Consider the following 23,007-nt stretch of genomic DNA (forward strand, 5'->3'; position numbering starts at 1 on the left):
ACTGATGGACTGCCGCTGTGCATGTGCTGCAGTTGTAGCTTGTGGTAATCACTGATGGACTGCCGCTGTGCATGTGCTGCAGTTGTGGCTTGTGGTAATCGCTAATGGACTGCCGCTGTGCATGTGCTGCAGTTGTGGCTTGTGGTAATCGCTGATGGACTGCCCCTGTGCATGTGCTGCAGTTGTGGCTTGTGGTAATCGCTGATGGACTGCCGCTGTGCATGTGCTGCAGTTGTGGCTAGTGGTGATCACTGATGGGCTGCCGCTGGGCATGTGCTGCAGTTGTGGCTTGTGGTGATCACTGATGGACTGCCACTGTGCATGTGCTGCAGTTGTGGCTTGCATCTGTTGGTAGAGTCTACCTAGTAGATCATTTTCAATTAGTATTTTTTGAAGCAGCTCGCAAGTGCCGTCTGGTATATAGTCTACAAATTCCTCTAGTCTGTCTTCTACTGCCCTCTGGTGGAATTAATCAGAATTCTCAACTGCTTACATTTATTTAGACAAAACAAGACAAATAACATTTATATCGCGCTTTTCCCCTGGCGGACTCAAAGCGCCAGAGCAGCAGCCACTAGGGTGCGCTCTATAGGCAGTAGCAGTGTTAGGGAGACTTGCCAAAGGTCTCCTACTGAATAGGTGCTGGCTTACTGAACAGGCAGAGCCGAGATTCGAACCCTGGTCTCCTGTGTCAGAGGCAGAGCCATTACACCATCCAGCCACCTGGAAAAAAAAATTAAATTCAGATAGTAATTTTTCTACAGAACTAAAATGACTATAAATGTGTTTAAAGCAAATCTAGCATCTTCAGATTTGTATTGTATTACATCTTCTCATCTTCTGTTTCCTATCTTTATTATCTTCCGCTTTGCCACTCTTCATCATCGTCTTCTGATGCACCATTGGGCTCTTCATCTTCTTCTTCATAGTTGTCCTTCAATCCTCTTCCATGAGCCATATCAGGAGTAACTGAATAGCAAGGAACAAGAATGTTAATATTTTCCAAATAAAACTTCCTGCTTTATTATAATTTATAGGCAATGCATAAGAGGAGGGCTATAGAGCGCACATGTCATTTGGGCCCTGGCTTTCAGAAATGCAGTTCTGTGTGGACTACGTAAAGCAGTTTTCATTGGCTAGATCATGGTTTCTAATGCAGCTCTGCCGGCCACCGCCGCACCTCTATGCACACTGTGCCATCCCCTCTCCTCTCTTTCAAAGCAAGCAGCCGCACGAGTACTTTGTTTACCTTGTGCAGCACTGCCTCTAACTTCGTCCCCCATCTGTCAAAGTGTGTGCGTGTGCGTGTGCGTCTCCCAACATTTTAAAATAAGAAACCGGGACACTGGCCACAACCCTAACCACACACCCAACACGCCTACCATCGGTTTTTGAAGATTTTTTTTTTAATTAAATATTTATGCCCTTATATTTAATTTTTTTTTATAAATATACCCCCAGCCCGTGGGTGGGGAGGAGGGTAAGGATGGGTGCCACTGCAAAAAAAAAAAAAAAAAAATGATCGAGGCGCCAGCCGCGCCTAAGTGGGATGCGGGCATAGCATTACTACCTCCCTCCCTTGAGATCTGCCCCCCAGTGTCCCCCGTTAGCAGAGTGCACTGACACTAGGCTGGAGGGTGCTAGTGGGTAGGGAGGTTGTCAGTGGGTAGGGAGGAGGGTGCCACTTTTAGTTTGGGGGGGGGGGTTGCCTGGGCAGAGAAGAGGTGAAAAACTGATCGAGGCTCCAGCCGCGGTAATGAGGGATGCGGGAGCTTAACACCTCCCTCCCTCTCTCTGAATACCCCCCAATGGATGTCTGTGTCCCCTCCCTCCCTCACTGTAGGCAGAGTGAGCGCAGCGGAGCGGGCAGTCAGGTCCTCTTACCGCTGATGCACGCGTACTGTCTCTGGCACCGGATCTCCATCTGCTTCCTGTGACGTCATAGTAAACAGGAAGCACATGGAGGTCCGATGCCAGAGACAGTACGCGTGCATCAGCGGTAAGAGGACCTGACTGCCCGCTCCGCTGCGCTCATTCTGCCTACAGTGAGGGAGGGAGGGGACACAGACATACATAGGGGGGTATTCAGAGAGAGGGAGGGAGGTGTTAAGCTCCCGCATCCCTCATTACCGCGGCTGGAGCCTTGATCAGTTTTTCCGCCTCCATTATCTGCCCAGCCGGCCGGGATTCAAGAGGGGGGGCCCGGGATAGCGGGACAGCCCCCCCAAATCGGGACGTGTGTGTGTGTGTGTGTGTGTGTGTGTGTGTGTGTGTGTGTGGTGCCAGGCATTCGGGCACCACCACCGACAGCAGACTGTGCCGCTCGCAGTGCCCCCCTGGCTGGCCCTGCATTCCCCCTGGCCCCAAAACACCCTCAGAGTCCCCAGACACAGCAGGCAGCACCAGCAGCTAGTCCAGGCCATAGGAAATAAGGTGACCGTGAGCCCTGAATCATCATCCAAAATAAGCATTGCTCATCGCTGAATGCTGAACTCGAGTCTGAGATTGAGTGACGCACGCAGCTGCTGCAGCACCACTGATGATGATGATGATGATATCAGCAGCAAGCAATCATGCTGTCTGAGGTAATACTGCAGCATTGCTGCTGCTGAATCTTAGCCTCAGTCTTTCTGCTTTAGTGTCTCGGATTTTAAAGAAACCCAGAGACGACAGACTAAAATGTTTTTTTACTTACCCGGAGGCATCCTCCAGTCCGATACGCATGGATAAGTCATCCCTCACTGTCCTCCAGGAGTCTGTCGGTCAGCCGCAATCAGCCCTGGTAACTGGCTCAGTCGGCTCCAGTCTGAGTCAGTTGGGGTCTTCTGCGCATGCGCAGACCTCCTGTGCATTCGCAGAAGACCCCGGCTGACGTCACTGAGCCAGATACCGCGGCTGATTACCGCTAGAGGGGGGACAACTGGAGGACGGCGAGAGATGCATCCATGCTTATAGGGCTGGAGGAAGCCCCGGGTAAGTAAAAAACATTGTAGTGTGCAGTCTTTGGTACACTTTAAAGGATACCTAAGTTGTTAATGAATACTATAATGGACACCCTGTGTGTGTGTGGAGATGCGCATAGGCTTACTGCACCTCCCTTGGCCTGACATCTGTTTCTGTTCATCTGTAAAAGGTCCCCTTCCAAAGAAGTGGTTGGTGCATGCGCATTATGTGCATGGGAGTACGTGAACATTCTCACGGGAAGACGTAGCCGGCGTGCTTGCACTGGACTAGATGTTGGCAAGGTGCTCAAATGGACATACTGTGCATGAGCGCAGTATGTCTGCGTTAGACGGTTATGCGCGCCAGCTACGTCTTCCCGCAGTAATGCACGTGGATACACTGCACCTACGCCAACCCCACCGACCACTATTTAGGGATAGGACCTTTTACAGATGAACAGGAACCGACTCTGGCCTATGGGAGGTGCAATAAGCCTAGAACCTAAACCGAAACAAAAAAAAGTTTCACTTCCCTGGGGCTTCTACCAGCCCCCTGCAGCCACAATGTGTCCGTGCCTTTACAGATCCCCTGCTGCAACTTAGTTTAGTTCTTGTCGACTGGCCAGTCGATGGTCACCAGAGCCGGATTAAGGCTAAATGGGGCCCTAAGCAAAGTAACTGATTTGGACCCCCCATCATGTAGTAATAGAATCAGAAGATGCAGCTGCACAGCAACATGCCGCACACACCGGGGCAGCCGAGCTACTGGTTGCTATGGGCAACAGCCCGCATTCCTCTGTGGGTGCACAATGCAGGGAATAGCAGCTGCAAAATGCAGAGTGAGAGATGAATGACTGGGACATTTGCAATCAGGGGTTGGGGCACCCCTGTGAAGAGGGCGCCAGATATCACAGCAGCAGCACTTTCCCCCTGCATCTTCAGCCTGGCAATAGCAGAAAGCTCTGGACACTGCCAAACTGGAAGCCGTTCCCCAGACAGAATTACATAACCTCCCCCACCACTGAACAACTGATTTCCTCCCAAACTAGACAGCCACCATGCAGTCTCCATCCCAGTGAATACGATAGTCCAGCAGAGAAGCCAGCCGCAGCGGGGGAGAATGACAGCACCAGATGACTCACATTCACCTATTGCGATCCAAGCAATAGAGGTCCCGTCATCCGGAGTCCATCTGTCTCCTCTAGAGTGCTGCCGCAGCAGTGTCGCTCTGTTACTATTGCTATTACTACTTCCTACTTCCTGTCTGATCTGAGAATCAGGAAGTTCAGAGCGAGCGGCTGCACTGTAGAAGAGACAGATGGGTTTCAGATGACGGGATCTCTATCGCTTGGATCATGGATAGGTGAGTGAGCGTTTGCCATCTGCTGCTATCATTCTTGCTGCAGCTGTGGTTCTCTGTGGGAAGGGAGGGAGGAGTGGGCAGTGGCAGAGCGCACAGTAGCAGGAGAGGGACCTAGGAGGAGAGCCTGGCTCTGAAGACAATCCGCAGCACACGGCATCATTTGACAAGACAAGACAAATAACATTTATATCTCGTTTTTCTCCTGGCGGACTCAAAGCGCCAGAGCTGAAGCCACTAGGACGCGCCCTATAGGCAGTAGCAGTGTTAGAGAGACTTGCCTAAGGTCTCCTACTGAATAGGTGCTGGCTTACTGAACAGGCAGAGCCGAGATTGGAACTCTGGTCTCCTGTGTCAGAGGCAGAGCCCTTAAAGGGACTCCGAGCAGTGCCTGTGGGTATGCCTTTAAGCATACCCACAACTAATTAATTACATCCTCACACCTACCAGCATGATGTTTGTAATTATATCCCCCTGGGTTCCTTATATTTCATTGCATTGTGCTGAATCGAGCTGCCGACTTTGGAGAAAAGTCGTCCTGTGTAATACAATGTAACTATGGAAAGATGCATATCATTTTGAAGCTCTTTTTCTCCAATGATAGATAAACTGCCACCCTACGCCTTTTAGTTTTCGCTATTTTCACGATCGAAATTGCCATGGCCGCGATTTTGAACGCGAAGAGCATTGGAGAGAGGAGAAAGAGAGCTTTAAAATTATATGCATCTTTCCATAGTTACTGCACTGCTCAGAGTCCCTTTAACCATTATACCATCCAGCCACCACTGACAGGATGGCGAGGGCTGGTTTATGTGCTGATGGGGCCCCTTTGACTCTGAATGGGGGGCCCCAAGTGACTGCTTTTGTTGCCTGGTTGGTAATCCGGCCCTGGTAGGTGCTGGCTTACTGAACAGCTAAGTTAGAGGGGTGCGGTCAAATCAACTGGATACTTGCAGCCTGCTGGGCTTTTGACCATTCCATTTCAATAACCAGTCCAAACAGGGGAGATCAGTACGGCTACGTTCAGACTGAGGTGCGGCAGTGCGATGCGCCAGACAACATAATTACATTAGTAAGTAGATGCAATTATATGGCAATGGTGCGTTCACAATGGTACGTTAGCAGTGGTGTGGAATCTGTTGTAATAACGCAAGGCATGTTTTGCGGTATTTGCCAATGTGCAATTCTACGATTGCAGGAAGCATACATTTCATTGATTGTATGCTTCACTGTGTGTCACATTGTGCCCTCTGCAGTACATTGTGATACTGTTTTTACTGGAAATGCAACACCCCAGTGTGAAGCCTAAGATTGCACTAAAATCAGAAACAGATTTTCCACAAGGCAATCCTGAGCCGTTGCCTAGGGCCTGGTGGATGCTACCCCCCACCAAATCTTACTTTAAAAAAAAAAAAAAAAAGCCAGGTGACTATCAGCAGTGGGCATAAAATGCTATCTTGCCTAGGGCACCATTCTATCTTCATCCTTTTCTGACTAAAATACATTGTTATAGTAAATCTTCTTTAGGGACGGTTGTACGTAATGTGGCACTGACACTTGGCTGATACTTACTCAAAGTAACTGATAGGCAGGCTTGTCTGTCTTCGCCAATAAAATTACATTGCATGAATGCCCTGCACTCTAAGGAGGTACAGTTCTTGAAGACCAATGACGCATCATTTAGAAGCTCTGAACTTTTTTCGAGGAACTGCTTATCCTGGATAAACGCAGGGCCAAACAAATAGATGACAGTACCAAATGCCAATCCTTGCCCTTCTACGGGAGGAGATGATGGAGAAGACAAGTCATCATTATCCGCTTCATCCCTGCCAGCCGCTAAGCTCTCTGGGAGTAAAATAGATTCATTAGCATCAACACTGCAACAAATATAATTCAATTATCAGCTGTTAAATATTGTTCATTCGAGGGTCACCTGGAAACTAACAGGCAATTTCAATTAAAGTACCTCTGAACCGCTATATAACCTGAACCGCTTTATAAACCTACTTTTCATGCTGTCTTATGTGTGGTGCTGTGACATACAAACCTCTCCAGCGCCCCCTGTGCCCCCCGCTCTGCTCAGCCAAAATATTGATCTGAGCAGAACATAGTTGATGTGCGGGGAGGAAGTGTCAGTACTTCCTCCTCTCTGCCCGTCTTCAGGAATGCCAACATTGGAATGCCCCCTCAGGAACACCCCTCCACTCACCGCTAATGGCTCCTATTTAGTGATGGGCCGAACCTCCGATTTTAGGTTCTTCCGCGGAAGGTTCGGTTCGCGAAAAAGTTCGCGAACCGCAATACACTTCAATGGGGAGGCGAACTTTGAAAAATAGAAAAAATTATGCTGGCCACAAAAGTGATGGAAAAGATGTTTCAAGGGGTCTAACACCTGGAGGGGGGCATGGCGGAGTGGGATACACGCCAAAAGTCCCGGGGAAAAATCTGGATGTGACGCAACACAGCGTTTTAAGGGCAGAAATCACATTGAATGCTAAATTGCAGGCCTAACGTGCTTTAACCACTTCCCGACCGCCGTATATACAATTGGCGGCCGGGAAGTGGACCCCGCAAGGACCGCCGTATTGACAAATGGCGTCGGTCCTTGTAGGGGCATGGGCGGAGCGATCGCGTCATCAGTGACGCGATCCTCCGCCTCCGCCTGGCGCCGCTCACCTGCCGCAAAGTGTTTACAAAGTGTATTATACAGGCTGCCTCCTGCCCTGGTGGTCCCAGTGTCCGAGGGACCACCAGGGCAGGCTGCAGCCACCCTAGTCTGCACCAAGCACACTGATTTAACCCCCCCTGCCCCAAATCGCCCACAGCACCCATCAGACCCCACCCCCCAGACCCCTGTTTGCACCCAATCACCCCCCTAATCACCCATCAATCACTCCCTGTCACTATCTGTCAACGCTATTTTTTTTATCCCCCCCCCTTCCCCCTGCTCCCTCCTGATCACCCCCCACCCCTCAGATTCTCCCCAGACCCCCCCCCCCATGTACTGTATGCATCTATCCCCCCTGATCACCTGTCAATCACCTGTCAATCACCCATCAATCACCCATCAATCACCCCCTGTCACTGCCACCCATCAATCAGCCCCTAACCTGCCCCTTGCGGGCAATCTGATCACCCACCCACACCAATAGATCGCCCGCAGATCCGACATCAGATCACCACCCAAGCGCAGTGTTTACATCTATTCTCTCCTCTAAACACCCACTAATTACCCATCAATCACCCACCACCCCCTATCACCACCTGTCACTGTTACCCATCAGATCAGACCCTAATCTGCCCCTTGCGGGCACCCAATCACCCGTCTACACGCTCAGATTGCCCTCAGACCCCCCCTTATCAATTCGCCAGGGCATTATTTACATCTGTCCTTCCCTGTAATAACCCACTGATCACCTGTCAATCACCCATCAATCACCCCCTGTCACTGCCACCCATCAATCACCCCCTGTCACTGCCACCCATCAATCAGCCCTTAACCTGCCCCTTGCGGGCAAACTGATCACCCACCCACACCAATAGATCGCCCGCAGATCCGACATCAGATCACCTCCCAAGCGCAGTGTTTACATCTATTCTCTATCCTAAAAACCCACTAATTAGCCATCAATCACCCCCTATCACCACCTGTCACTGTTACCCATCAGATCAGACCCTAATCTGCCCCTTGCCGGCACCCAATCACCCGCCTACACGCTCAGATTGCCCTCAGACCCCCCCCTTATCAATTCGCCAGTGCAATATTTACATCTGTTCTCCCCTGTAATAACCCACTGATCACCTGTCAATCACCTATCAATCACCCATCAATCACCCCCTGTCACTGCCACCCATCAATCACCCCCTATCACTGCCACCCATCAATCACCCGCTGTCACTGCCACCCATCAATCAGCCCCTAACCTGCCCCTTGCGGGCAATCTGATCACCCACCCACACCAATAGATCGCCCGCAGATCCGACGTCCGATCACCTCCCAAGTGCAGTGTTTACATCTGTTCTCTACCCTAAACACCCACTAATTACCCATCAATCACCCCCTGTCACTGCTACCTATCAGATTAGACCCCTATCTGCCCCTAGGGCACTCAATCACCCGCCCACACCCTCAGAATGCCCTCATGCCCCAGCCCTGATCACCTCGCCAGTGCATTGCTTGCATCTATTCCCCCCACTAATCACACCTTGAGACACCCATCAATCACCTCCTGTCACCCCCTAGCACACCTACCCATCAGATCAGGCCCTAATTTGCCCCAAGTGGGCTCCTGATCACTCGGCCAAACCCTCAGATCCCCCTCAGACCCCCTTCCGATCACCTCCCCAGTGCATTGATTGCATCTATTTTCCCCTCTAACCACCCCCTGAGATACCCATCAATCACCTCCTGTCAGGCTGTCACCCCCCTAGCACTCCTATCCATCAGATCAGGCCCAATACAACCTGTCATCTAAAAGGCCACCCTGCTTATGACCGGTTCCACAAAATTCGCCCCCTCATAGACCACCTGTCATCAAAATTTGCAGATGCTTATACCCCTGAACAGTCATTTTGAGACATTTGGTTTCCAGACTACTCACGGTTTTGGGCCCGTAAAATGCCAGGGCGGTATAGGAACCCCACAAGTGACCCCATTTTAGAAAAAAAGACACCCCAAGGTATTCTGTTAGGTGTATGACGAGTTCATAGAAGATTTTATTTTTTTTGTCAAAAGTTAGCGGAAATTGATTATTGTTTTTTTTTCACAAAGTGTCATTTTTCACTAACTTGTGACAAAAAATAAAATCTTCTATGAACTCGCCATACACCTAACGGAATACCTTGGGGTGTCTTCTTTCTAAAATGGGGTCACTTGTGGGGTTCCTATACTGCCCTGGCATTTTAGGGGCCCTAAACCGCGAGGAGTAGTCTAGAAAACAAATGCCTCAAAATGACCTGTGAATAGGACGTTGGGCCCCTTAGCGCACCTAGGCTGCAAAAAGTGTCACACATGTGGTACCGCCGTACTCGGGAGAAGTAGTACAATGTGTTTTGGGGTGTATTTTTACACATACCCATGCTGGGTGGGAGAAATTTCTATGTAAATGGACAATTGTGTGTAAAAAAAAAAAAAAAACAATTGTCATTTAGGGCTGGTGCACACCGAGCGGCTTTTTGGGCGTTTTCAGATCCGCTTGCGGCTGCGGATCTGCTTGGTCAATGTATCTCAATGGGGTGGTGCACACCAGAGCAGCAGGCGTTTTGCAGAAACGAAAAATGCCTGGGTGAGGCATTTTTTGGATTTCGGATGCATTTCTGCCTCAATGTTAAGTATAGTAAAAACGCAAATCGCTCTGAAAAACGCCTGTTCAGAGCGGTTTTGCAGGCGGTTTTGTTACAGAAGCTGTTCAGTAACAGCTTTACTGTAACAATATATGAAATCTACTATACTGAAAACCGCAGCAGCAATCCGCAAAACGCTAGCAAAACGCCATAGAAAAATAAAAAAAAGCGTTTAAAAATCTCCTAGCATTTTGCGGATCTGCTAGCGGGTTTTGGTGTGCACCAGCCCTTACAGAGATATTTCTCCCACTTAGCATGGTAATGTGTAAAAATACACCCCAAAAATCAGAGTTAGTGCCTGCTAACGCTGTTTTGAACAATCCTTCAGGGCAAGGTGAGACGCAGCTCCACCCAACGCAGGAACAAGCAGCACTTCCCCTATAAAACAATCACATGGTTAGTCCACCCTCAGTGCTTTTTATACCAAGTACCCGACAGGTGAACCTCCACTAACCCACATACGTGCCACTATCTGACATAGACAATAACACCCGGGTGGGATCGTTGCCCTGAAGGATTGTTCAAAACAGCGTTAGCAGGTACTAACTCTGATTTTTTCCCACAATCCTTCAGGGCAAGGTGAGACGATTAACAAGTAATACAACCTTAGGGTGGGACCACCGCTTGGAGAATCTTTCTTGCAAACGCTTGATCCTGAGCCGAAATTGCATCAATTCGGTAATGGCGAATAAAAGTTGAGAAGCTTGACCATGTTGCCGCTTTGCAGATTTGCTCTGGCGAGGCCCCTGCATTATTTGCCCATGATGATGCCACTGCTCTGGTTGAATGGGCCTTGAATGAGGCTGGCGCATCTAACTGCATTGCCTTATATGCTTCGCTAACAGCTAACTTTATCCAATTAGCAATAGAAGACTTTGAAGCTCTCTGACCCGCTGTCTTTCCCGAAAACAATATAAATAAAGAATCAGACTTCCTAATTTCTGATGTCTTTTTCAAATACTCCAAAACACACCTCCTAACATCCAAGGTGTGAAAAATCTTTTCTTTTTCACAACCCGGATTAACACAAAATGTAGGAAGCACAATTTCTTGAGATCTATGAAATTTCGTCATGACCTTTGGACAAAATTTAGGATCTGTTTGTAATACTATTCTATCTTGGAAATCCTGAAAATATGGACTTTTCATCGACAAAGCCTGAATTTCACTAATTCTTCTAGCAGACGTAATTGCCACTAAAAGCACTGTTTTTAGAGAAGAATCCCCTAAAGGTTCAAAGGGTTCCTTACATAACCCTTTAAGAACTGTAGATAAATCCCATGGGGATACATAAGGTTTGAAAATTGGAGATTTTCTGGACAAGGCCTTGAAAAATCTTATAATCAATGGAGAAGATAACGGCCAACCTGAAAAGGCCGATAGCGCTGCAATCTGTACTTTCAATGTACTGAGAGAAATATTCTTATCCCATCCGTCTTGAAGAAACTCTAAGACAGCTGGGACCGACAACTTTCTAAAACTTGAACCCTTCAGCCAAGAATGGAATGTTCTCCAATACTTAAGATATATCTTTCTAGTTACCTCCTTGCGACTACTAATCAGAGTAGACGCTACCTTGTCTGATACTCCCAAACCTCTTAGCAACTTCAATTCAGGATCCATACTGCTAGGTTCAAATGATCCGGATTCGGATGCCAGAGTTGACCCTGACATAATAAATCCGGTCTGCTCGGAAGAATCCACGGATCTTCCACTGCCAAGGATTTTAATGTTGCAAACCAACTCCTCCTTGGCCAAAAGGGAGCAATCACTATTATCCGGTTTTGATAAGCTCTCCATTTGCTGAGTACCACTGGTATCAGCTTCACTGGAGGGAATGCATATAGAAGTGGAAAATCCCAGCTTTGATTGAAGGCATTCACTGCTAGACAGCGATCCCTTGGATTCAGAGAAAAGAATTTCTGAACCTGTGCGTTCTCTTCTGTTGCTAGCAGGTCCACATCCGGAAGCCCCCACTTCCCTGCTATCTGAGCAAATATCTCCTTGTTGAGAGACCACTCTGAGGAGACAACTTGGTTTCGACTCAGCTTGTCTGCTTCCACATTTAAAGTACCCCTGAGGTGTACTGCTTTCAATGTCAATATGTTCTTTTCTGCCCATGAAAAAAATCTGTTCTGCCTCTTCCTGTAATAACTGGGATCTTGTACCCCCCTGTTTGTTTATAAACGCAACAGCTGTCACATTGTCCGATTGGACCAATACATGACTCTGTGCAATCTCGTCTTGTATCTGAATTAGAGCTAGTTTCACTGCTCTTAATTCTCTCAGATTTGACGATTTTTGAGATTCCCACTTGGTCCACTTTCCCTGTAATGCTCTGTGACCTATATGAGCTCCCCATCCCCACGAACTTGCATCCGTGGTTAGGATTTTCTCTACAGGTTCTTTCCAAAGCCTGCCCTTCCTCAGATTGGATTCCTCCAACCACCAAGGCAGGGATGATACAACCATTTGTGGGACTGTAATTATGAAATCCAATGTTTGTGGACGACCGTCCCAATTTTCCAAAAGACACCTCTGCAGGGGTCTTATATGTGTCAAAGCCCAAGGTACTGCCACAATTGTTGATGACATTATACCCAATACTCGAGAAATCTCTCGTAGTGACGCTTCTGGCTTTTTCATTAAGGACTGGACCGCCAATCCTAAATTCATTATTTTTTCCGGAGGCAGAAAAATCATTTGTTTTATTGAATTTACGATCATTCCTAAAAACAAAGCCTCCTGGTTTGGTACCAACATGGATTTTTCTGAATTTATAATCCATCCAAGAGACTTTAGATGATCTGAGACGATCTCTAAATGATCCTTCAGTTGTTGAACTGAACTTCCCAAGATTAATAAATCGTCCAGATAAGGGATGATTTGCACTGCTCTTTGTCTCAACGGGATCAATGCCTCTCCCAGAACCTTTGTAAAGATTCTTGGGGCAGATGTTATCCCAAACGGGAGGCAAACGAATTGGTAATGTGTTAAAATTCCGTTTACTTTTACCGCAAACCTTAGAAATCTCTAAGATTGCGAGTGGATTGGAACATGCCAATATGCGTCTCTGAGATCTAGAGACGCCATAAAGGCTCCTGGAAACAAAAGATCCCTTATTGAAAAAATTGACTCCATTCTGAATTTTTTCTTTTTCATAAACGGGTTTAGACTCTTTAAATTTAAAATCAGCCTGTACTTGCCCGATGGTTTCTTTACAACAAACACTGTTGAGTAAAAACCCTGTTTTTGTTCCGCTTTTGGAACCTTTCGAATCACTTTCTGACTTAACATGCTTTCTAGGATCCTGAGAATCTCGGGAAGTAGACATGGGTCTCTTGGATTTTTTGTTATAATGAATCTTGACGGAGGAGGAGCCGCAAATTCTATCTGATAACCGAATCTTATCAGTTGCTTGATAAATGGACTCTTTGACATCAGAGACCATTTTTGAGCAAAGAACTTTAATCTTCCTCCTACCGCCAGAAAGGAGTCATTGTGACTTGGACTGTGTCTCAGGAATTTTAGACTTAAATCCCCCTTTCGCTGATTTATCAAACGTCCATTTCCTGCCCTTTCTTTGATCCTTAAAGGATTCTTTCTGATCATTACCCGGCCTACGAAAAAACCTCTTTTTAGGAGTTATTTTCTGTTTTTTTTGGAAAAACCTTTTTGTTAGCCGTTCTCTCCAGTGCTGAGTCCAGCTCTGGTCCAAACAAAAGATCGCCTGAAAACGGAACCCCACAAAGCCTATTTTTTGACGTCAGATTTCCGTCCCAGGTCTTTAACCATAACGCCCTGCGTCCTACATTAACCAGGGCTGTAGTTCTTGCCGTAAATCTAACAATCTCAGCCGAGGCATCTGCCAAATAAGCAGCAGCCTTCGTCAATATAGTAATGGAATTTAACATTTGTTCCATAGGAGCTCCCGCTAAAATACTGGCTTTTAACTGGTTTATCCAGAGTTCAAGTGTTCTGGATACACACGTGGATGCAACTGCTGGCCTAAACGTCGCCGCACTAGCTTCCCAAGATCTTTTCAAATAAGCATCAATTTTCTTATCGATTGGATCTTTTAAATCCCCTAAATCCTCAAAAGCTAAATCCCCCTGTTTAGTTACTTGAGAAAAGGGAGTATCCAGTTTAGGGCACTTATCCCAAAGAATCGTATCACTAGCTGCAAACGGAAACCTCCTTTTAACAGCTTTTGATAACAATAATCTTTTCTCGGGCTCATTCCATTCTTTGACAATTGATTGAGCAATTGATTTATGAACCGGAAAAACTAGGCCTTCCTTTTCTTCCATACCTTTGTATAACTGATCATGTAATGACAACGTGGAAGCTACCTCTTTATTTAATTCCAAAGTATCATTAATTGCTGCAATTAGTGTCTCCGTATCTTCAATGCGGAATTTAAACCTTGAAGATATCTCAGATTCTAGTTCCCTGGAATCAGATTCCTCTGAACTATTGTGAACCTCTATCTGCTCTTGACTGTCTTTCTCTAACAAAGTAGGTATAGAAACCTCTTTTGCAGTAGATGGACCAGCCTCTGACAGGGAGGATTTAAATGAGGCCAGAGATGCATTGATTTCTTCTCTGAACGCTTGTAAAGTGTCTTGAATAGAGACACTAGGCTGTTCGCCTAACACCTTTTCCATACATAATTGACATAAAGTTTTTGTATATGGTAAAGGGATCTTAATGTTACAAACAGGGCATCTTTTGTATGTAGGGGGTTTAGGTCTGTCTGAAGACTCTCCCGTTTTTGCCTGCAATAAAAACAAACATATTCTATGCACATAAAGAACATGCTGTTTTTAAAAGTAACATTATAACATGTGCTTTTAACCAAGAACTGTATCTTTCCCACATACACCACAGTAGTAAAGCATAAGATGCCACAGAAAGAGATTAACCCAGTCATCTCACCTTCTGGGCGGCTGAGGCGCTGTCCGTCTTGTCTGCTGCTGACATAGTTATGTGCAATACAAAACGCCGTCTCTTCTGCAGCCGCCATTACAGCCCGCGCTTCCCCCTTATACTTCCTGCCTATGACGTCTACGGTGGGCAGGGACCAGGATCATGGAGACGATCGGCATAAAGAGCGTACTTCCACATACCTGCCGGAAGCTACGCAATGCGGAAGAGAAATGCGACCACGAGGTCGCATGAACACCGCCCCGAGAACGCTCTCAGCTTGCCGCTCACCTTTCTATCCCCGCCACCTCCGACATCCGGCAGACCGGGGGACCTTGCGCCTTCCACACTTGCCTCCCAACCAGTGGCGTAGCTAAGGAGTTGTGGGCCCCGGTGCAAGTTTTACATGGGGCCCCTAAGCACTCTATTTATAACGATTGATACGGCGTACCAAAACCTGCCAAGGACAACCACAGTGTTGGAGGTGCAAGAAGGGAATGGGGAACAGTGTGTTAATGATTAAAAGTATTTAGAGCATCTATAGAAGTGATTATTACCAGCACAGGACCAATAGACAGCTAATATTGTGCTTGAAGGAGAGCCCAATGGGGCCCCTCTGGCCCAAGGGCCCCGATGCGGTCGCTACCTCTGCACCCCCTATTGCTACGCCCCTGCTCCCAACCATCTGGGAAAGGAAAGGTAGGTTACCCGCATAGATTCCAGCATGGGGTAAACGGCCAGACTGCCTCATTTCCACAGTCTCAGCCACCCTAAAGGAATTTAACCTGCAGCCCAGCACACAGATCCAACTCCCAGGGGAGATGCTGACCTGCCTGGACGCAGGAACAAACAGCACTGAGGGTGGACTAACCATGTGATTGTTTTATAGGGGAAGTGCTGCTTGTTCCTGCGTTGGGTGGAGCTGCGTCTCACCTTGCCCTGAAGGATTGTGGGAAAAACACATTATACTACTTCTCCTGAGTACGGCGGTACCACATGTGTGGCTTTTTTTTACACCCCAAGTATGCTAAGGGGCCCAAAGTCCAATGAGTACCTTTAGGATTTCACAGGTCATTTTGCGACATTTGGTTTCAAGACTACTCCTCACGGTTTAGGGCCCCTAAAATGCCAGGGCAGTATAGGAACCCCACAAATGACCCCATTTTAGAAAGAAGACACCCCAAGGTATTCTGTTAGGAGTATGGTGAGTTCATAGAAGATTTTATTTTTTGTCACAAGTTAGCGGAAAATGACACTTTGTGAAAAAAAAAACAATTAAAATCAATTTCCGCTAACTTGTGACAAAAAAATAAAAACTTCTATGAACTCACCATACTCCTAACGGAATACCTTGGGGTGTCTTCTTTCTAAAATGGGGTCATTAGTGGGGTTCCTATACTGCCCTGGCATTTTAGGGGCCCTAAACCGTGAGGAGTAGTCTTGAAACAAAAATGACCTGTGAAATCCTAAAGGTACTCATTGGACTTTGGGCCCCTTAGTGCAGTTAGGGTGCAATAAAGTGCCACACATGTGGTATCGCCGTACTCGGGAGAAGTAGTACAATGTGTTTTGGGGTGTATTTTTACACATACCCATGCTGGGTGGGAGAAATAACTCTGTAAATGGACAATTGTGTGTAAAAAAAATCAAAAGATTGTCATTTACAGAGGTATTTCTCCCACCCAGCATGGGTATGTGTAAAAATACACCTCAAAACACATTGTACTACTTCTCCCGAGTACGGCGATACCACATGTGTGGCACTTTATTGCACCCTAACTGCACTAAGGGGCCCAAAGTCCAATGAGTACCTTTAGGATTTCACAGGTCATTTTGAGAAATTTTGTTTCAAGACTACTCCTCACGGTTTAGGGCCCCTAAAATGCCAGGACAGTATAGGAACCCCACAAATGACTCCATTTTAGAAAGAAGACACCCCAAGGTATTCTGTTAGTAGTACAGTGAGTTCATAGAAGATTTTATTTTTTGTCACAAGTTAGCGGAAATTGATTTTTATTGTTTTTTTTCACAAAGTGTCATTTTCCGCTAACTTGTGACAAAAAATAAAATCTTCTATGAACTCACCGTACTACTAACTGAATACCTTGGGGTGTCTTCTTTCTAAAATGGGGTCATTTGTGGGGTTCCTATACTGTCCTGGCATTTTAGGGGCCCTAAACCGTGAGGAGTAGTCTTGAAACAAAATTTCTCAAAATGACCTGTGAAATCCTAAAGGTACTCATTGGACTTTGGGCCCCTTAGCGCAGTTAGGGTGCAAAAAAGTGCCACACATGTGGTATTGCCGTACTCAGGAGAAGTAGTATAATGTGTTTTGGGGTGTATTTGTACACATACCCATGCTGAGTGGGAGAAAGATCTCTGTAAATGGACAATTGTGTGTAAAATTTTTTTTAAAAATTGTCATTTACAGAGATATTTCTCCCACCCAGCATCGGTATGTGTAAAAATACACTCCAAAACACATTATACTACTTCTCCTGAGTACGGCAATACCACATGTGTGGCACTTTTTTGCAGCCTAACTGCGCTAAGGGGCCCAAAGTCCAATGAGCACCTTTAGGCTTTACAGGGGTGCTTACAAATTAGCACCCCCCAAAATGCGAGGACAGTAAACACACCCCACAAATGACCCCATTTTGGAAAGTAGACACTTCAAGGTATTCAGAGAGGGGCATGGTGAGTCCGTGGCAGATTTCATTTTTTTTTGTCGCAAGTTAGAAGAAATGGAAACTTTTTTTTTTTTGTCACAAAGTGTCATTTTCCGCTTACTTGTGACAAAAATTAATATCTTCTATGAACTCACTATGCCTCTCAGTGAATTGGGATGTCTTCTTTCCAAAATGCGGTCATTTGGAGGGTATTTATACTATCCTGGAATTCTAGCCCCTCATGAAACATGTCAGGTGGTCAGAAAAGTCATAGATGCTTGAAAATGGGAAAATTCACTTTTTGCACCATAGTTTGTAAACGCTATAACTTTTACCCAAACCAATAAATATACACTGAATGGGTTTTTTTTAATCAAAAACATGTTTGTCCACATTTTTCGCGCTGCATGTATACAGAAATTTTACTTTATTTGAAAAATGTCAGCACAGAAAGTTAAAAAAATCATTTTTTTGCCAAAATTCATGTCTTTTTTGATGAATATAATAAAAAGTAAAAATCGCAGGAGCAATCAAATAGCACCAAAAGAAAGCTTTATTAGTGACAAGAAAAGGAGCCAAAATTCATTTAGGTGGTAGGTTGTATGAGCGAGCAATAAACCGTGAAAGCTGCAGTGGTCTGAATGGAAAAAAAGTGGCCGGTCCTTAAAGCGGACCCAAACCAAACATTTTTTTTATTCAAAATATTTAGTTGCACCACTCTGACACATACAAAGATAAATAAATACTCCTTCAAGCCTGTGAGCATTTCAGTGCATGCTTTTCACCCTTCTCTTTGCATAACTAGGGTTATACAGGTGGCAGCCATTAGCAATTCCTCCTTTGCTGGACACCATCTACTTCACCAGTTTGCCGGATTATTTCCCGGCAATATGAAAGGAAGGGAGGGGTTTCTCCAATAAATGTAAAATATTTTATATTTGCCATCATGCAGCTGAAAAAAGGCTGCTATTTATGATTATAATTTAGAAAATAGATTTCATTTCTGAAATCTTGTATTTTTAATTTGGGTCCACTTTAAGGGGGGTAAAGCCCCAGGTCCTCAAGTGGTTAAAACATCTTGCATGTGTATACATCAATCAGGTAGTGTAATTAGAGTACTTCTTCACACTGACGCACCAAACTAACTGTGTAACGCACCGCAAGTTACCAGCTGTTTGTGTAGTGACGGCCATGCTGGACTACTGCGCAACATGGCGAGATTACTCTTTCTCACTCAGTGATGTCAGGTAATGTGTGACTGCCTTATCAACTTTCCATGGCATTGTTAAAAAGCTTACGTTTTGTTGTAAATTACATTTTCTACTTGCTGTGTACTTGTTCAGTACTGCTACAATGAGAATCCTATGGAGGCGGGCAAGTCTGGCATTGTGACCCCGGGTAATAGCCGGGGAATAAGGGTTTGAATCCGGTGTGGAGCCTGAGCAACGGCTACCACTACACATTCAAGGAGGGCAGCAGGCAGGCATGCACGCCCGCCCGCCCCGAGGTAGTGACCAAAAATAACAATACAGGAGGACTAGCGAGGGCTTGCTGTATTTGAAATGAATGTACTTTAAATCCTTTAACGAGAACCAGTTATGGCGGGCAAAGATGACACCACATGTACTTTAAATCCTTAACGAGAACCAGTTATGGCGGGCAAAGATGACACCACATTCCTTTCACGAGAATCATATGGAGGCGGGCAAGTCTGCCATTTGTGACCACGAGTAATGGCCGGGGAATGAGGGTTTGAATCCGGTGTGGAGCCTGAGCAACGGCTACCACTACACATCCAAGGAGGGCAGCAGGCAGGCATACACGCCCGCCCCGAGGTAGTGACCAAAAACAACAATACAGGACTCAGGAGGACTTTTGAGGCCTTAATTGTAATGAATCAACTTTAAATCCTTTAACAGGAATCCATTATGGAGGGCAAGTCTGCCATTGTCACCACGGGTAATGGGCGGGGAATGAAGGTTGGATTCCGGCCCGAAGTGGGAGCCTGCTGAGACCCATGCTGTAGCTGCCCTGACCGTGCTTTGCAGACCAGGCATCTGTGGTCAGATGGACCCTTGACCCAGCGGAAGACAAACCAAGTCGAAAGCATTTGCCAAGAATGTTTTACGGAGGGCAAGTTTTTTGCCATTTTTTTCAATTGTTTGAAACTGTAGATGGTTGTATTTTGAAATTGTTTGAAACTGTAGATGGTTGTATTGCGCTCCGGAGTTGGAGCCTAAGAAACGGCTACCACCACACATCCAGGCAAGGAGGGCAGCAGGCAGGCATGCACGCCTGCCCCGGCTGATATAGCTGAATGACAGAACAGTGACTGTCCATCTGATCAAATTTGGTCTGACCACAATGAAACAATGACCTTATTATCTTTGGTGTGCCACCCCCACCGAGACACTCATATAGCCGGCGGTCATTGCTTCATTGTGATAAGCAAGCCCCTTCACCGCGGCAAGGTAATGATCACGAAGGGGGATGGGCACATGTACATGCCTTTTGTTTTTTTGTTGCAGCCGCCTGCAGTTCAGCCAGAAAAATTAGGCAGGCATGTGCACGCCCCAGAAAAATTAGTATAGCGGCCACTGCTAGCAGCGCTCTTAAAAATTCTGGAATCCGCCTAGAGTCCTGGACCCTGGTGGTGGTGGCGGAGAAGGCAGTCAAGCGGCCTGCAGGCGGAGATGCTGTGTGTGGGGACTGACTTAGTCTTCGGTCATGCAATAGCCCTCAGGGATCCATGCCTCATTCATTTTGATAAAGGTCAGGTACTGAACACTGTCATGACTTAAGCGACTTCTCTTCTCAGTGACAATGCCTCCAGCTGCACTGAAGGTTCTTTCTGACAGGACGCTTGCGGCAGGGCAAGAGAGAAGTTGTATGGCAAATTGGGACAGCTCTGGCCACAGGTCAAGCATGCGCAACCAGTAGAGCAAGGGCGCTGCTCGCAGTCGCAGTGTGTACATCCACACTTAAGACCAGGTAGTCGGCTACCTGCCGGTCCAGGCGTTGGTGGAGGGTGGATCCCGAAGGGCTACTGCGAGGCGTTGGACTAAAGAATGTCCGCATGTCCGACATCACCCCGAGATCGCTGGAGTGTCCTATCCTTGCCTGCGTGGACTGGGGAGGAGGAGGAGGATTACTGCCGGTGGTACCTTTATTGCGTTGTACTGTCACATCACCCTTAAAGAGAACCCAAGGTGTGTTTGAAGAATATTATCTGCATACAGAGGATGGATCTGCCTATACAGCCCAGCCTCTGTTGCTATCCTAAACCCCCTTAAGGTCCCCCTGCACTCTGCAATCCCTCAGAAATCACAGCCACGCTGCTGACAAACAGCTTGTCAGAGCTGGCTGTGTTTATCTCTATAGTGTCAGTCTGCTGCTCTCCCCGCCTCCTGGAGAACTCCGGTCCCCGCCTGCATCCCTTCCCTCCCTGTTGATTGGAGGTAAGGGACAGGGGCAGGGACCGGAGCTATGCAGGAGGCGGGGGGAGCAGCTGAGACTGACTCTACAGATGTAAACACAGCCTCACAGCACGGCTGTGATTTATGAGGGATTGCAGAGTGCAGAGGGACCTTAGTGGGGTTTGGGATAGCAACAGAGGCTGGGGTGTATAGGCAGATCCAGCCTCTGTATGCAGATAACATTCTTTAAACACACCTCGAGTTCTCTTTAAATGCATTGTAAAGCATCATTGACAGCTTGTTCTGCAAGTGCTGCATCCTTTCCGCCTTGTGTTGAGTTGGTAAAAGGTCTGCCACTTTGTGCCTGTACCGAGGGTCTAGTAGCGTAGCCACCCAGTACAGGTCATTCGCCTTGAGTTTTTTGTTACGGGGGTCCCTCAACAGGCTGGACAACATGAAAGAGGCCATCTGCACAAAGTTGGATCCAGACGTACTCTCCATCTCCTCTTGCTCTTCCACAGTGGCGTCACGCAACTCCTCTTCCTCCCCCCAGCCACGAATAATACCATGGGAACATGGAGCAGCAGAAGCCCCCTGTGATGGCTGCTGCGGTTGTTCTTCTGCCGCCTCTTCCTCCTCCACAGAAACACCTTCCTCATAATCGTCATCCGAGTCTGACTCCTCTCCTTCCCCACACGACTCCTCTTCTTCCTTCTCCTCCCCCCTCTGTGGTGCTGCAGGTGTCGAGGAAACATGTGGTTCGGATGTAAATCGCTCCCACGAATCCTCCTGCCGTAGCGGTTCCTGTTCCCGCTCCTCCACCGCTTCATCCACCACTCTACGCACAGCACGCTCCAGGAAGTAAGCGTAGGGGGATCAAGTCGCTGATGGTGCCTTCAGCGCGACTCACCAGGTTGGTCACCTCCTCAAACGGCCGCATGGTCCTGCATGCATTTCGCATCAGTGTCCAGCTGTTGGGCCACAACATCCCCATCTTCCCAGATTGTGTCCTACTGTAGTTGTACAGGTACTGGGTGACGGCTTTCTCCTGGTCTAGCAGCAGTGGCGGACTGGCCCGGGGGGAGGGGGGTGATTGCCCCCCGGGCCGCCTCCTGTCCCTTGCATCAGGGCCGCCCAGGGCTGAATCTTACATTTGCAGAAGCGGGTGGCCCTTCTCCCGAACTGCTACTATTCCGGCTGCTAAGACTGGCTGCTAGGCAACAGAGATCCCACCCCTTGCCTGCAGACACAGCCAGCCAGTGAGGAGAAGAGAGCAGCGTCGCCTCCAGCGCGTCATATGAAAGGGCAGAGACAGGCCGAGTATTCCAGTGCTGCCTGATGTCTCTCCCTGCCGAGTGTCTCCCTCAATCCCAGCCTCCTGCCTCTTGTAGCTGGGACGGACAAGGACGCTGACAGCGGCAGAGTCTACAGAGCAGAGTCACTTAAGCGGACACTTCCTCTGCTTTTCCTTTGTTATGCTTTGAGCAGGCAAGTTCTGAACACTCCAGCCAGGCATCCCTCTGTCTGATGCATTCATTTAACCCTTTCACTGCTGCCTGCTGTTATTAGCTGATATAGCTTTTCACAGCACTTTCTATTTAAGTCATGCATATTTATATATACTACTTTGGCTGCATACTGATATATTGTACTACCTCAATAGCACTTACCACTTTACTTAAAGAACTTCTGATGTGAAGTAGAAAATCTATTTTTTTTTTACTCACCTGGGGCTTCTTCCATCCCCGAGCAACTGTGTCAGTCCCTCGCCGCAGCCATGGTCCTTTTTCGTGTCCCCGCTGGCTGTCCGCAATGATGGTGACCCGCTGCTGGGGTCAGCTCTTCTGCGCCTGCGTGTCCACATCATCTGGCGCATATGGTGCCTGTGCAATAGTTGTGCGCAAGTGCAGTATGCGTGAGATGACATAGACGCGCAGGCACGGAAGAGCCGACCCCACCAGCGGGTCGCCATCATTGCGGATAGCCAGAGGGGATACCAAGGAGGACCGGGGCTGCGGTGAGGGACTGAGACGACTGTTCGGGGATGGAAGAAGCCCCACGTGAGTAAAAAATTGATTTTTTTTTACTTTGCATCGTAAGTCCTTTATTAAGGCTTTATTAAGTACAAGATATTAGTACAACTGGTAGATGCATCGGAAGTCCTTTAAAGGAAACTGTAAAGTCTACCTGAGTTGTGTACTGGTGTATTTATACTTACCTGTGGCTTCCTCCAGCCCCATGAGGTGCTCCCTTGCTGTTCTCTCTGGCCACTTTGTTGTAATATTACACAACCCCTCCCAGTAATCTGGCCAGTAGCAGCCAGTCATGTGCTTCTACAATGCCCTGCCACG

The 23,007-nt window shown here is 47.3% G+C and overlaps 1 protein-coding gene and 1 long non-coding RNA gene across 2 annotated transcripts in view; both read right to left on the reverse strand.

Moving 5' to 3' along the window:
• LOC137534031 (C-type lectin domain family 2 member B-like) overlaps window positions 1-23,007 on the reverse strand; it is a 150,333-nt gene that overhangs the window by 104,288 nt on the left and 23,038 nt on the right. The gene's annotated exons all lie outside the window — the stretch shown is intronic.
• On the reverse strand, window positions 807-4,174 carry LOC137534032 (uncharacterized). Its single transcript, XR_011024288.1, has 2 exons — window positions 4,085-4,174; window positions 807-969 (listed from the first exon to the last, which is right to left on the reverse strand). It is a non-coding gene; the product is annotated as an uncharacterized lncRNA (long non-coding RNA).

Source organism: Hyperolius riggenbachi, chromosome 10, assembly GCF_040937935.1.
Source record: "Hyperolius riggenbachi isolate aHypRig1 chromosome 10, aHypRig1.pri, whole genome shotgun sequence".
Lineage (NCBI taxonomy): Eukaryota > Metazoa > Chordata > Amphibia > Anura > Hyperoliidae > Hyperolius > Hyperolius riggenbachi.